General features: G+C 44.8%; 1 protein-coding gene across 2 annotated transcripts in view; it reads right to left on the bottom strand.

Moving 5' to 3' along the window:
• The window catches only part of ftz-f1 (ftz transcription factor 1), a 562,461-nt gene that overhangs the window by 14,780 nt on the left and 530,594 nt on the right, over positions 1-17,087 (bottom strand). The window lies entirely within an intron of this gene.

Raw genomic sequence — 17,087 nt, 5'->3', positions numbered from 1 at the left:
GAGGGAGGGAGAAAGGGAGAGTGTGATGGATATATAGAATGGGGATACGCTTCGAACTTGGCCCCGATCCCTTTCTCCCACCGCCTTGCGATATATAATTGTAGGAACTCGACCTTGCACTCCGACACAAACCGCCTTTCCCTCCCCTCCCCAGCAACACCACTTTCACTTTCTCCCCCCGCTTTCTCTCTGTCTCACTCGCACCGAGCATCCTGACGGCTAAACAAATGCTGCTCACGACAACAGAAATCGATTGCCACTATACGCCACTGCCTGCGTGGGTCGGTGGCGTTGTGCCTGACTCGATGTCCTCCTGCCTCTCTCCCCCCGTTGTCCCTTAAACCCTTACCCAGAAACCCTTTTCGTCACACCCCTTCCACCGCCACGATCTCTTTATACCCTCGGGAGTTTCTGGCCACGAGTGACATTGGACGCAGCCCGACCGTGTGCACCTCCTCCACCACTAAACGCGGACACACTGGAAAAAGTACATTGTGTGACAGTGTACCGGAAAGGAATATGCAAGGGATGTGAACGACTTGCAAGTTTAAGACAGGAGAAAAGGGTGAATTAATCGAAACCGATCGAATGACTGCTCTGTGGTAGACTGTGAATGATTAAACAGATACGTAAACTACAAAAGTTTCCATTCAAAAGTTAAATTACAAGGTCAAAGAGTGAAGTCGAAGACCCTTCATTCCAAGGGTAGTGTTTAACGATAAAAAGTTGGACAAATTTATTCAGAAATTGAATTTCGTCAGGAGGTTAGCAATAAATATAAGATTCTTCACTAATGATATCCAACGGTGGAGATACGTCCGGATATTTAGAAAGGAAGCTGCTTCCCAACACATCCCATAAGGAATTCTAGTCTCGGCACCCATCCAGTACGAAGATAGAACAACTATGATAGCGCTTTCTAGGGAAACTTTTAAAATTCGATTTGATATAAACGCTTTTGCCAGAGTAAAGGGAAGCGATTTTATACTTCAAAATAGTTCTAGGACCATGTACCCTTAACCCCAAAATTAACCATCCACTTGAGACGCAGGCATTCATCATCGCGATAGGGCTGGCAATCGAGTGTTCGCGACCGCGTACTTTCCTCTCAAAACACAACGGTACGGCGTAACTTATTGGTCGCAGTGATATCCACTCGGAGGAATTGGAGGGCGTAGTGCAAGTTGCCGCGCGACTCCAGCAGACACGATCGCAAAATAACTCCGGGAAAGTAATCGTAAAAAACAGGTTGTAAGCAACTCGTCTCTGCTTGTGCACGAAGCCAGTCTTAAGGTAAATGGGTGAAAATTCACGGGTGGAAGGGGGAACGAGGTAGCGTTGGGGTTAGGATGAGTGTGTGCGCGTTAACGTCATGCATGTACGTCTTTAGTTGATACTGAGAAATACTTATAAAATACTTAAGTTCTCTTGCTCAAGGTACAAGTTCCCTCAAGTATTTCAAGTGTCGAAGCCATTATAATCACATTATAGTCATCCAAAGAGTTGGCTAGGCTTTGATTGGCGAAGGTAAAGCTCACCCCGAAATAATTGAAAGCTCTAAGGTGGTAAACTCTTATCTTGAAGTTTAAGTGGTTACTCAGAGTTTAAAAGAAATAATTTTCATTATTATTTCATCCGTAAAAATCACTTTCAGCGATATTTAAGCTTTTGACATCCCGCTACTTAAGTTACCCTCTTCTAGGTGTCGGAACTTAGAATTGTTGCACGGCGTACTGTTGCCAAGGTACGGATAACCAAAGTTCCTATCCAAATTTCTGGTGTCGATAACTAGGATTTGCACACCGCATGCAATTAGACCAACGTACCGATACCTAGTTTTCCCACCGCAGGCATAAACCCTATGATATACATAGATAGTTATCTATTGGGAGTGGGGGTGCACTCACAATTGACGGGCGGGGACTTCGCTTGCCCCATCCCCACCCACCTCAACCAATCTCTCTCTCTAACCTTGACGTCTGTCCGGCAGACAACAAGACCCTCCCCCACCACCCGCATGAGGATCGACCCCTTCCTTCGACGCCTATACACGATCCTAAACCCTTCCCCCCTCTAGCCACCCTACAGAGTTCCGTACTCACAACCCGCATTTCACGGACCCCTCCCTCTCTTCTCGGACCCGCATCCTCTCCCCCTCCTTGCCCCCCTTTCCCCCACTATGGTCTCCCCACCACCTCGATTCCTGAGACTGGTGGTAACCAAGACACTCATTCGTGACTTGCGAGTCATCGCTTCCCCCTCTCCCTCTCGCATTCAACCTTACCCCGTTCCGCCTTTTCGAAACTCACCACACACACACCCCTCCCCCCCCTCTCCCCCTCCCCCCCATATCTCCACATCCTTCCTCCCCTCCCCCTTCGTCCTCTCCTCTGCCACCCACACTTACGAACCTCACACAGTTCCTTTAAAAGGCATAAGCACATAATGTTGAATATAACCGAGTTTCAAAACCCACAGGTCTGCAAACGACTCCTACCCGTTCTTTCTTCACAAGAGGTAGAGGCGGGGGAGCTCCTAGGAGTAATTTTAATTTATAATTCTCTTGGCATAATCAATTATATAGACCGGGTTGTTTTGTCGCTTTCACACGACGCCTTCAGCAATGGAGTATTGGAGGACAATTTAAAACACTTTATCATTTACAATTTTCAAGCCAAGAGATTGAACTACGTGACCGACCACCACACACTAAAGCATCATGTCGTGGTCAAGCGTAATGTAGAATTATAAACTATTAACTAAAAAATCATTTTTGTTATAAACTGATAAGATTAGCTATTAAATAAAAACAATTCGAATTCGATTCGTTGTCAATACTATAAAATTCCCAACTCATCTCGGTAATTAAGTTATTTGTATCCAATCATCATTTCGATTATTGCTTTTCACTGATTACCCAACTGGCTATTGCTTGGCAATTTATCGTGTCAATTATTTATGAGGTTCTTTTATGGAGACGCATACCGTTGAGAAACGTTGAAAGTACATAGACAATCCATTTAATTATTTTTTTAATATCCGGAGCAGCGAACGAGGGAAGTGGGATTCATCGGTTAAAATTGAGAACGAATTTAAGCATTTGTTTAAAGGTCACAAAATGCGGGCACTCGCGAGAAAACAAATTTCCCTTTCGGGAAAATTCCCCCTAAGAAACACTAACAGTAGGCTAATAAGAATAGGACGCCTGCTTCTTGACGGCGCCTCGCCGGGTTGAAGTCCTCGATCCTCATCCGCGGTGCGAATATGCTTTAAAAAAGCCTTCGCTTCTGACAACTCTCATTCCAGTCCGGGACGTCTCGCGCAGGCTTCGCTGCACTGAAAGTTATTCCAGCCACCTCATACGGCGATGTAATTTCTCGGGTTATCCCCAAGGACGCCAGTTTATTCCGAGCCCACGCTTAGCAGTGCTACTGAGCCATGGAATGAGCGCAAATCTTTTTTACCACCGCTAAAAGTCGAGAACGGCGAAAGAATGGCACAATCGCAAACAACTGCGATGTTTCCTCAGAAACAGTTTTCTTTCCATTTAAATGATCCTGAGAAAAAAATCCACTCCTTATATTCCCTAGTACGATCTCTTAAATGCAAAAAATATGTACAAACGTGGGAGAGAGACAACGATCACTTTTTGTGAGACCGGATAGGCGTGCGGACTAATGGAATTGAAATGTTTGCACGTTACAAACTTGAGCGGCGATCGTGAATTTGATTTGCCATGAAAAACTGCTACGCCAGGAAAGATCGCCTTCTCCCTCTTGTATTCGGTTACGTTATTCACCAACGTCTTCCATCACGAAATATCACCCAAAAAATAAACCAGTCGAAATCAAAACTGACTTATAGATGGAAATATGCAATGTAGGACGTCATTATTTCAAGTTTAAAACAAAAATCTAAAATAAGTACTTTGTATTGGGGTTTGATTAATTATTCTTCAAGAAAACGACGACGTAATGCAACCGTCAACGTTTTAGATGATACTCAGGCAGGCAAGTTCTTACTGGGAATTTGAGCGCCTTTGACTTTTGTTCACTCTGGAGACCTTAATATTCTGGTCTATTTCCAGCAATTATTTTTGCATAAAACATCTCCTCTTAAATTTTGTGGTCTAACGTCTAGAGCAATATCAACAGTTGTCATATTGGACTTGGCCCTTTGAATGTTCTGAGATCGAGATACTTCTCTCGAACGTGTAAATGTCCAAAAACTGTGCCATAGAACAGAGCTCTTCACACTTTTACAACAGATAAAAATAAGGGTATTTTGGGGGCACAATATTATAAGCACCTACATATCTGTTTCGGAATGGTACGTAATATTTTATTTGAATTTTCCATTTAGCATTTCGTTCGACACAACCACCGTCACGAATTTTCATTTCAGTCTCGGCTCCGTAAAGTAGTGATTCATCACAACGATTGTTTCCATTATGTAACCGGATGTTCTAGACACCCTAATATTCCCTCACAATCTTTGGACGCTTGAAATCACCGATTACTTCAGTATCGAATTTCTTATCTTAATCTCTCATTGGAGGAAAACCATAAGGACATTAAAAAAATCTTTTATGCCACTATTCATTTTTCTGGAGAACAGAAAGACAGATTGGGTACATAGGACTACCGACGGGTCCTCTCTAGGATATGGGAATGGTGGGGGAGGGAATACGGGTGGCGGAGCACCCTCTAGACCATCGGAAAACAACCGACTTTCGCGCCACCCAACGACGACACGCGAAGATGATCCCTCGGATCGACCTTCCGCCGGAGAGAAATTTCTCCCGATTATGTCACTGGGGAGTGCTGCTACGCTGCCCCCGAAAAGAAAAAATTAATGAAAAAAACCACTCCACCTTGAAATACCGCCGGCCAACCTTGCGTCATCGATTTTCACTTTCTCCACACCACACCACACCACACCCCCTCCTGCCTCACATTTCTCTCTCTCTCTCTCTCTCTTGCCCGACGAGGCGGCTCCCAGTAAATAGGCAGGCACGCGGTGGACGCGACCACTTTCTTCCCCGCGACCACCCACCCACCCACACCGCCGCCCTCAAGAGACATGAGTCGTCCGCGGGTAGGTATGTACACACGCACGGCGAGTGCATTCCCACCCCTTCCCCGCTCCCGCCCGCCGGGTCCGTTTTGGTTCGAGGGGGAGGCGGAGCGGGAGACGAGCGAGGCGCGGTGCCATTGACCCAGTTCGGGTGCGATTCCAGACGCGTAGCATGCACGCACACGCGAACATGCCAATAACACACGCAATGAGGCGACCGAATTGCTACTGCCACCTATTCTATTTTAACTTCTGCTGCTCGCGGTCCCACGTCTGTCGGTAGGCACGGCTGCGAGAGACGGGCTTCCCCGCGAGTCCCGGGCGGGCTTCCGACTCGGAAACAAATTCGATAAATACGCCTTTAAATTTTAAAATAGCGTTTGTACTCCGAGTTTATGGCAGGCACCAATGGATTCCAATTCCAAGCACCAATTCTTTGTATATCATTAATTTTAAACAGACTGACAACTTCTTCCGCAAATGATTTCCAGCCACGAACTTATATATTGTAGGGAAAACTTTATTTTTCAACACCGTGAATAGCCGTCATACTCGTACTAAAATTGATTTCACGCATTCTGACTATTTAAGTGTCTCGTACAGTGTCCCCGTCATGTCTTCACATGTCTGTGTTTTCATTCTTTCATCAGCAACCACAGCATGCTGAAGGAAGAAATTTTTGCGGTGCATCTGGGGTTTTCCTAGGTATTTGTTCCGTTCACTTTGTACTCAGCGAGGGATCACGCTTCCAAATATTTCCGATGAGTGCCGACTCCTTTCGTTCCCTTCCTGCTTTCAGGATATTAATATCCTATTCCCGAGATCAAATCATTTAAGCATACGGCCGCCCCGCGTTGAAACCTATTCGGTGTCAAAATTGAATTTAACTTTTCTGGGTCGGATCCCTTACACCTTGGACGCCTACACTACAACTTCCTACAGACATCGTCCCATTTCACGTCATGTGCTCGCGCGAGTAGGACGGAACGAGTAATGAAATTTGTAATTATTATTATAGTACTTCCCAGCCTCGACAACTTCTTCGCCTACGTGCTCTCCTCCTATCCGCGCAGCCACAACCAACCCTCCCCCAACCCATGGAGCGCCTGTGGAGAAATAAAACTCAATTTTGCAACGACGCGGGCGGAAGCGGGAGAGCACTCGCTACCTCCCCCAACCATTCGTCGCAGTCCGCTTCGGATTGAGCGCAGCGAGGACGCGCGTGGGTGAGGAAGTTTACGACTCGCGACTACATGCAAATCAAATAAATAGAGACACCCCATCCGGAGACATGTCGCAGAATATAAGAAGCCATCTTGAGAAGCTTACGCGGGTTTTGTGCCGAACACAAAATGGTGATCCCCCCCCTCCTCCCAACAAGCACCAACTTCCGACTTCAATTCGCCAACCACTTAATTAAATTCGTTTCCATATATTTTCCCACTTCTGCCACCATATTGATTCAATTGTACAAAACCCTCGGTCTCCGAACACACAATGGATATGCATCAACAATCCTCGCCAAATGACAATTGCCGTATCAGAACTCAGCTATCCATCCAGCGAAATGGTAGCGAGGCATCTCATACAACAGTGGAGGGAGGCATGACGTCAGCGGTTGGCAATATTTAGGAACGGACACCCGAGATAGCTAAGAACGGGGAGAGCACACACTATTCATTTACTACTTGAAGGTTCACCACGGTCGTTGTGTTTGACGAACCCTCGATTCACCACCTAATTTTTCGAAAGGTGTGTACATTTACATTGAAATTGCACACACGACAGCCACTTTTAGGCCACAAACACATGCAACAAGTCTTCAACACGACGAGATTGTGGCCACGTTGCCAGTGAAAATTGGCAACAAAACTATAGTTTCGCCCGAGGCAGTCTCAATTTAAGGAATCAAGAGGTCCTGCGTCACGCGTCGAAAGAGGTCTGACCGAGTGTCCCGGGTTTCCCAGGAGACCTTTTATTTACAGAGCAGCGAACCGCGGAAGGCCTGGCCGGACGAAATCACTAACTAACGCCCAGAAATAATGATTGGAGGATATAATAATGCTCGTGATTCCAGAGGGCTTGGAGCGGGCAAGTAAGTACCCAACTTCCAGAATTGCAATTGAAAACAAAACTACAAGAGCACACTACACTTATGCAATACATTTCCTCCAGATCAAGATGGATGTATCTAAATGTAACCTACCCCCAAAATATCTCACTTTTCCAAGTTAGTGCAAAGTGTCCAATGGAATGGCCTCATTCAATATATGTCCATGCTTCAATTTTTGAATGGACAAAGGATTTGACCACATGAATGATCCGGCATTTAAGTGCTCCGTCAATAGAGCCAACAAATATTTTTGGTTAAGCGAAACTGTACATCAAAGAATTCTAAATAACTGTATTTTAATAGAGTCAAATTTTACCGAGCTATTTAAATATATAAAAATATTTGAAACGCATTCTTGATGATAAGGCTTTGGTGGTGCAACTAGATTGGAAATATCACTTGACAACAGCAACAGTATTAACTTTCAAGATTTTTAATCTATTCGTTTTCCTCGAATGCTACCGTTTTAAAGAAAGAGATTGCCGATAATGGGAGCGGATGCATATGAAGTATACATAATGAACGCTACTCGTATTGGTTGCCTCAACCACCAACAATGTGAGGTAACAAACCGTCGAGGATATATTTATATGTATGTCACGCCAAGATGACAAATATTAGAGATGAAATCTCTAGCGACAAAAGGAAGATCACTTATGATTACAAGATATCTACGGCGAATGCCAAAAAGTGGGCGTAATAAATACTTGGGCGTTACCCTCACTCGCGAACTCTCCTCAGTGAAATACATACGTGGAATATGTGGACAAATAACAAAAAATTAGGATTTAAAAGAAGAGTACGGGGTAAAGGTGATGAAAAGGAAAAAAAGAATTTTTATCTTTCGCTGGTTAGGCCTCATTTAGAATACTACCTTGATCAAAAGGTTCCCGGAATAACCACCGTGTGGCGCTCCCATCGTTCCGATTTGAGTTCTGTTTTTTTTTGTTAAATTGGTACATCTGTTGTTGATATTCCCTTTAAATCTTAGTGTCATAACTTGAAATTTGCAAAAGTTACGTAGCCAAGAGTACATCTATCTCTGTGTGTGTTGGCGATTTTTTACAATTTCAGAAATGGATTTAAATTTGCAACAACGAACTTGTATTAAATTTTGCGTAAAAAACGGATTTAGTGGCGCACGGACGTTGGAAATGTTGGAAAAGTGTTTCGGCAACGATTCTCTAAAAAAAACGGTCGTTTACCAGTGGCACGAGCGGTTCAGAAGTGGTCGTGAGTCAATCGAAGATGATGAACGCAGTGGCAGACCATCGACATCGAAAGTCGGTGAAAAAATTGATAAAGTAAAAGAAATGTTGGTCAATAACCGCAAATTAACCATCAGAGAAATAGCGGAGGACTTGAACATTGCCTATGGATCCGCCCAAGACATTGTGGTTAATGATTTGGGTTTCCGTCGTGTAGCAGCAAAGTTGGTGCCAAAAGACCTCAATTTCATGCAAAAAAGAGACCGTGTTGACGTCGCAAAAGACATGATTTGCGAGGCTGAATCCGATCCCTCATTCATCAAAAGGATCATTACTGGAGACGAGACGTGGGTTTATGAGTACGACACGCAATCCAGACATCAGGCAAGTGAATGGCGTTCACCAAATGAGCCGAGACCAAAAAAACCACGTCGTTTTCAGTCAAAAAAGAAGGCAATGCTGACGGTTTTCATGGATTACAACGGTGTAGTGCATCATGAATTTTTGCCAGAAGGCCAGACAGTAAACAAAGAGTATTATTTGGGCGTTATGAGACGTTTGCGTGAAGCAATTCGCCGAAAGAGACCAGAAATGTGGGCAGAAAAATCGTGGATTTTGCACCATGATAACGCACCGTCGCACAGTGCTATCATTATTCGTAATTTTTTGACGAAAAATGCAACAAATACCATCCAACAGCCACCGAATTCACCTGATTTGGCTCCCTGTGACTTCTTTCTGTTCAATCGAGTTAAAAAACCATTACGGGGAACGCGTTTTAGCAGCCGAGAGGAAGTAATGGAAAAATCGCAGGAAGCACTGATGGACATACCGAAAACCGAATATAAAAAATGTTTCGAGGATTGGATCAAGCGCTGGCATAAGTGTGTTGCAGTCGATGGGGATTACTTTGAAGGGGACAATATAGATTTAGATGAATAAACTTGTATTTTTAATTTTCTGAATAAATTCCGGGAAATTTTTGATCAAGGTAGTATGCTGCTCGTACGTATATGGGATCCTCACGAATTTGGTTTGATTGCCGAATTGGATCGCGTGCATCGTAGACGAACTAGGTTTGTAAAACGTTTTAATGATGAACTTAGCAGTGTGTCCCAAACATTAGAGGAGCTAGGCTGGGAATCACTCATAGAGCGAAGGTTAAATTACAGATTGAAGCTCTTGCATAAATTGGTAGGAGGTCTCTGTAGCAGTGATGTTGAAAATGCATTAGTACCCCCAGCGCACTACAATTAGAGAGATCACGTCAATGATATCAGATAGATTAAGTGTAGAAAAGATGTAGTTAAGATTTATTTTTTCCACTAACGATAAATGATCAGATAGCATTGTTCGACCGCGTTAGGGTTCATATTAGGGTCAAAATGGTGTGTATTCACCCCCTGCCCCACACCCTAGCGACGGCTTGCAGGGTACGAAAATGTCTTAAAAAAATAGGCGGAGAATTCTACGATAGTCCTCGTCCATAGCTATCTGCTCGTCGTCCATAGCTATATTCACCTTAAGTCGCCACCTTCCCGCACGGACTGTGAGAGAGGGGTTGAACTCGGGAGAAACTCCTTGGTGCTAAGGAGATAACATCTTTTGAGCGCTGATTAATTTTTCTTTAGCTTCGCATACCAAAAAGGCATAAAAGATTTTATTTCCACCTTTGCTGAAAGTGCCTCTCTTCCCGAATACTGCTCATAAGAAATTCACATCGGGACGTAATGGAAACACCGTATTTACCGCCCTTTTTGCCGCTAGTGAACGCTAAATGGTGCAGCGGTCGCCGACATGCATTAACCAATTCCTTGGTCGCGTGAGAAGAAAAAAAATTTCCTTAACCCCAAGGAGTTTGACTTTGCCAGTACGCCTCGAATGATTAAGTTCTTCGGGGAACACTATTTTTTACAGAGAAAGTTCACGTTTCCTTCCTAACCAAGGTTCTTCACAATTTCATTTAATCTCTTAAAGCCACTCGTCCACATTCGTTGCCCACTTTTTTGAGGGGGTCTTCGATTGAAGTTGGGGCTTTTCCTCCAAACGAGACTACTTCCAAGTCCCGTACACTAGAGATCTGCCATTCGGAAAACGGGATTATAGTTTCGACGTTCAACAGTTGCCTTTTTGCCACACGGCTCAAATGCTGTTACAGTTGCAAACTCAAAAAAAAAACGTTTCACTGATCAATTCTAGACACTTCGGGACGCATACGTCTTACTTCTTTCCAGCGTGAATCTCTCATTAGGCGTCTTATGCTACAACATGTAAGCGGAATATAAGAAAAACAATCTGAAAGAAAACTGTGGGCACGGCACCAGAGACAGAAAAGCGACCACGAAAACAAAATTAACTGAAAGCTCATGCAATTCTCTGTTAATCATTAGAGCGCAATGAAAAGCCACTGAACAACTGAAATAATATTGGTTTTCGTCACCGAATGCCGAATTACGACTGATAAGATATAATACAGTGAACTGGCACGGGCTTATTTTTTCCCAAATGTGAAAAGCTTTCCATATAAAAAAAACGTGAAAATACGAGAATAACAATGCATTTACATAAACGAATTCAGAAATTGAATACAAGATACTTGAATAAGCCCGAAAAAACAATTCAAGGAAATTAAGGTGACGAATTAAGCATACTTTTAAGTTTAAGTAAACAGAATTTTTTTCCTCCAGAAAATGACACAGTTCAGAACGAAAACAAAGAGATACGGCAGAATGATACGAGGTTTCCTATAAATACACTAAAATAATACCCTGTGCGAATTGCCGTTACGATTAAATGCGTACCTACAGGTAGATACTGACGACCATAGGAATTGAAGTAGCTTTGGCTATCGCGGGTCTCGACAATCACGCAAGATAAGAGAGGTGTGTTACAAAGGCCCTTAAATTAATTTACAATCCATAAAAAATGTCGGAAACTAGGATCTTACAGATTCTATAAAGAGACCTTAGACGACAGTAAGATATTCAATAATGAATCCCTCGCAATTAGTCTAGGAAGGAATAAAACTCCGCACCGCAATCCAATTAAGCAATTTAAAAAAAAGCGGGAAGGAGATATGTACATCTCCTCATAGTAAGGCTGTGAGAGAGGGAGAGGAGGGGATGGAGGGAAGAGTTTTTTCCTATTCGCGGAGCATTGCCATTCACGTCCACGCCGTAGTCGTTGCCTGCCGCGGAAGAGAGAATTGGCAACGCTTTCTGCAAATGGCCCCCACCGCCTCCTCTCACTCAATCCCCCCTCCCTTTCCTCCACCCCTTCCTTCCTGCACCTCGCACAGTACAACACACTCCAGTTACGCAAGGGCAGCCCTGCAAAGCCACTACTTCCAACTACACACACACACACACATCCATGCTCTCAAACGCACTCCACCAACCCCTCCTCCTTTCTCTACGCCTCGTCTATTAGGTGTTGCCCCCTCCTCTAGTCCCCCGCTCCCCTCACGTCCCTCGCCGACCGACTCCCCGACTAACAGTCTCGCCTACGTCACCGACCTCTCTCTCTCTCCCCTCGAACAGACTGCCCACCTCAAATCGACGTCACACACAAGTTTCCATCGACTCGACTCAACATTCCTATTCGTATTTACATCCCCCACACGCCGTCGAGCCCATCACCATCCCAATACAATTTCATGCCGCATGACGATCATGGGTTTATCATAGGGAGTCCACCGATTGAAGAGATAGGACTACCGACGTCCACAGAAAACTTAAATATCGTCGGTGACATCCAAAAGCGCTTCCACGAAACGATTCCTTCATCCGACGGCATTTCCTTATCCATCCTTTCCTTCCTTCCTTCTGTAATGTATCTCCGCTTTCCCTATTATCCTTCATAGCCAGCATGACTTCCTCTCTCTCCCTCTCAACCTTTATTAACCTATTCTTCGTTTCTTCATCTCCATCCAGGTTATTTTCTCCATCCTTAGCCATCTCAAAAGACACCAACAAACTTCCTTTCCCCTCAAGCAACAACTTTGAGAACCACACATGACTACGGTCAATATTGAAGTCCTCATTGATCTTTTCTTCCCCACTCCACTTTTAAAAGACGTAAACTGCGACGCAGTTTCGATCTAAATTAAAATTATTCCTCAAAATTACCTCTATTTCTACGAATTTCTGCGTCTATTTCCTTTGCATATGATTTAATGCCTTCGATTTCCTTGAGGAACTCAAAAGGGAATACAATGCACTCAATGCATTTAAATAAAGAAATGTTCTCCGCCAGAATGAATATGTTACCGCTTGATATAGATGAAAAAATGTAAAATAATTTTTGCCTCCTTGTAAAGGTGAACATTCATCTTCCATGGATGGCCCTACACCCCATGCCAATAATGGTAAGACTGTGGTTTGACGCGGGTACGCGAGGTCGTGAGAGTAGTCACAGCCGACGAAGTTGCTTCTTAAGTTAATTGTGCCATTAGGGTTAGTTGGGTAATCGGAGCTACAAAGGTAAGAATCCAAGTCGGCAACATAGTCATCCTTAGCTCAAGTGAAGTGAATGAGTCGGCTCCGCTTTAACGCCGCTAATCCCATATAAGGCAGATCTAATGGAAATGCTAACTGTGCATTCAGAGCGAAGAGAGAAATCCTTTGACATAAATAATGCTTTCGTGGAAGCCGCAAAACGATTGTAAGACCGAAATGAATCTCTTCTGACACAAGGGTATGTAGGAAAACACTTGTGAATATCACAACCAGAAAGAATAAACATCGTCAATCCATGTCAAATACCATCCATACAAAGAGATTTATCGGGCCCTTCGAAGACTTTGCGAATAAAATATTAAACTTGCAATATAGAAAGAAAATTTGTTGAAACTTTCTTCTTTTAAATGACACCATCGAATGTTACACAATTGATGTACGTCTCGTGTCATAAAAATAGGCCTAGTTGGAAGAGCTATTTCACTCCGGGTGATGCCTTTGGGCACTCCAAAATTAACGCAAACGTCGTGACTTCCCAAAAATTTCTGGAAAACCGAAGTGACCCAGGAAAAGGAGACCGAGAGAGAGAGGAAAAGAAGAAACTTAATTCGAATGTGCGAATTTCAAAGGCCGTAGGGCCTATCCATTAACGTTTGGGTTGCAGACAGCGATTTATTTATTCTAAACCCCCTTCCTACATTCCCGCGCGGCGTAGCAAGCTATGATGTTGATTCCGGATGACGTTGATTTCAACTTACGCACGCGATTCCGGGTGCAAACGAGGCAATTTTCCGAGAAGAGCACCGGGAATGGGGGGAGGGAAAGGAAGAAAAATGGAACAAAGCGACATTTTTCCCGTGATTCACTCCCGCGCGACAGGGCTGTGACTCAGCGATGTCCTCTCTCCTTTTCGACCACAATCCTAAAAGGCCGGCGGGGCGCCGCCCAGCGATTCGGGGATGAAAAGGCGTCTCGATGCGGAAGCAGCGACGGCCGCGGGACGGAGCCGCTGGGGGATGGGGAGACCTTCGCGGAGTAGGGAGGAGGGATCAAGGAGAGAGGCCAATGCGGATCCGAAAAGGGTGTGGAGTGGGATTGAGAAGGGAACAGCAGGGGGTGGGGGGATAGAGAATCGCACCGCTGCGCCTTACCGAGAGGGTGCGAGAGTGAACACTTCCGGCAGGAAGAAGACGGATCGGGAGAGAACCTCTCGCCGCCGTTGGGACTGGTGCCACCGAATGCTCCAGGCGCGCCGGACGGTGGTGGGGTTTGTTTCCCCGGAAGGAACGGTGGGGGTCGGGCGGGGAGGGAAGAGGGGAGGCACGGGCAAGGCCATCCGAAAACTGGGGGAGGGGGAGATGAGGAACCGGAACACCGAGGGACCTCGTGAAAAAAATGGACATGACTATTAAAGAGTTTTGGACCGCTTCGACACGCCGCCGACGGCGATTTCCTTTCAAGGAGGATAAAAATGGCAAGCCGGAAGGATGCTGGCAAACAGTCCAGCACAGCCAGGAATAAAGTTAAATGCAGCCAACTACAAGCATTATACTGGCCTGGGTAGCAGGAATTGAACGAGTGTCAGAATGTTCAATGAAATTCTTTATAGTCATTTCTTCGCGATCATAAAAGATTTAAAAAGAGACCTCTACAGTTTTAACGAGTTCTGCAGAAAGTCGATAGGCTCTGCATCACTGTCATTCTTTATTTCAGGAACTATAAAATATTTTGCGTGACAGCTACATTGGTACAAAATAATAATCAGGATGGTGACAACCAAGCTCCCGGGACACCCAATTAAATGACAGATGAGTTACAAAAATTAAAAAATAACTGGGCGGGAATATGGAATTTATTTGGGTGATCTGTGTGACTGATCTGGGACAGGAACACCCCAGTTAAATTTTCGAAGAGCTTAATTCTGCTGGATCAACGCATTTGGAGGTGGGGAAATATCGGTCCAAAACTAAGGCGGGGCTTTTAAACACGAATCTCGAGCCCGACGTAAGAATTCCCTGTCACCCGGGATTTCCATCACTCGAAGTCGTGGTGGCGCGTTGCGAGAGGGCACCCAGCATCATCACTCCCTGCCGCACGGACGCGACACCCGTCAGCAGAGAGCGGCGCCGACCCGTCCGAGGACACAGCCGGGCGCACCCGCGAGACGCGGGAATGGGATGGCGGCGAGGTGCATCGAGGAGCATAAGACGACGAAACATGCAACCTCCCGAGCCAAACCGGAAACCATGAACGTCACTTCCGGCTTGAGACGACGCTCCCGCGCTCCACTCACGGTGCATTCGAAAATAAACAAAACAATAAAAGCACGAGGGAGATGTTCCGATAGGCCACCACCCCCGCATCGCCTAGAGGAGATTCCGATCGGGGACGTAAGGACGTGCGTCTTCGGAGATCCTAGGCGGCGGGAGGGGGTGATAATCGAGGGTCCGCGCCGTGGAGTAAGTCGGGGTATGGAGTCACGAGGAGGGGAGTCGGACGGGAGATGGGGAAGAGAGGCCCCTTACGAGTCGGTCTGGCAACCCGGATAGCGGGTATACCCACCTCGAACTTGGATGCTGTGTTTATGGTTACTAAATGTTAATTTCCGAGGTACAGTATAACCTCAACGATTTATTTTTCATGTCGTCAATTTTCTAAACCTCCGCCTTCCGTTTTCGCTCACACATCAAGGGCATTAAACATCCTAAGAAAGATCTCTCTCTGAATGGAGAAAATTAATGTCATGACGATCGTCGATATCAACTGAAGGGAAACAAAAGTGTACGTTTCTAACGAGGGAGACACTGTCGGGAATGGAGGAAGAATGGGGTGCCAAACGGCTAATTTGATCAGAAATTGAATTTAATGAAAAACATTTCCAACGATTGTGACGATGCAATATAATCATATAATTTTGGCCGTAATAATTCAATATAATCATAACTAGACGGCCATTGGAGGCGTTTCTATTTAATCTGGGACGCCCTGAAAGGTCCTATTTTATAGTCGTTAGACAATTGAAATATAAATGTTAGTGTCTGTCACCTAATCTAAGTTTCTACCATCCATTTCTGAAGTCAATTCACAATAATAAATTAACAGAAATGTTAGGTGAGGGTGAAGCAAAACTCATAATTTGTCAACTGCCGCGATTCACACCCAATTTATACAAGAGACGCATATTTTGTTATGCCAGTCATTGCATTCTACTTGCTTGACCACAGATACACTTCCAAAGCAAATAATTCGTCCATTAAAGGTACTTCATTAACTCCCCCCCCTCTAACGGATCCAAAATACCACGGCCAGTACAAATTTCCGATTCAGACCTGAACACAAATAAATTGCTGAAACGTTTTGACGAGCGATTCGCTAAGGAAAAATTACTAAAATAAAACACCTCCCGGAAATGATTTATAATTAGCTGGACTGTAGGTGGAAGGTCGTCGCCACGATATAACAACCGACTCAATCACTAATGATTCGAGGCCCTTAAACAATCAAAAATAGCCCCGAGTTTCCAATCAACTGATGTTCAGCAACTCGATCAACAGGAAAATGATTAATTGAAAGGTCTTCCGTATCTATTCGTGATTTTAAGTCAACTTCACTTATCACACGCACTCCAATAGAGGACGCACTTCAAGGGTTGACTTGATGGATTGCTAGATGCTTCGACCGAACAAGATTTTTCAAATTGCCCCGAGAATACATCTACACCAAGAGATATAACACCACGACTGGCACTCGATAAAGATATCTAATGAGGGGGAATTCAAGCACCAGTGGTAAATGGTCAAGACGACCCTTAAACAAGGTTGGAACTTCACTGCCACTATGTTCCCCGCGAACGATGGGAATGAGCCATCTCGTCACGAGACACCTCCATCATGAGGCACGCTCGTTTTACCCCCCCGTAATAATCCCTGGCGTTTGTTACTTCAACCCCACGCCATGAGCGCGTGAAATGTTCCCAAGAACGGAGTGAAAACTGGGGAGGGATGCTGATGGAACAAGAAGTGGGAGGTCCAGAAGTTATCCGGATAACGTCGGGCATGGTTGGGTGCTTAAATGGAACCTCCTTCGCCCAGCGGTAAACTGGAGTATGCGGGTACATATTATCTAGCAGGAGCAGGATTTTTTAAAGTCAATGAGCTTACACAAATTAACTATCATCATAAATAATAATTTGAAAATCCACCAGTGCCACGATTATACAGTACCACTAAACAC

Source organism: Hetaerina americana, unplaced genomic scaffold, assembly GCF_022747635.1.
Source record: "Hetaerina americana unplaced genomic scaffold, ioHetAmer1.1.p SCAF_4, whole genome shotgun sequence".
Taxonomy (NCBI): domain Eukaryota; kingdom Metazoa; phylum Arthropoda; class Insecta; order Odonata; family Calopterygidae; genus Hetaerina; species Hetaerina americana.
This window is presented reverse-complemented; position numbering and strand designations above follow the sequence as displayed.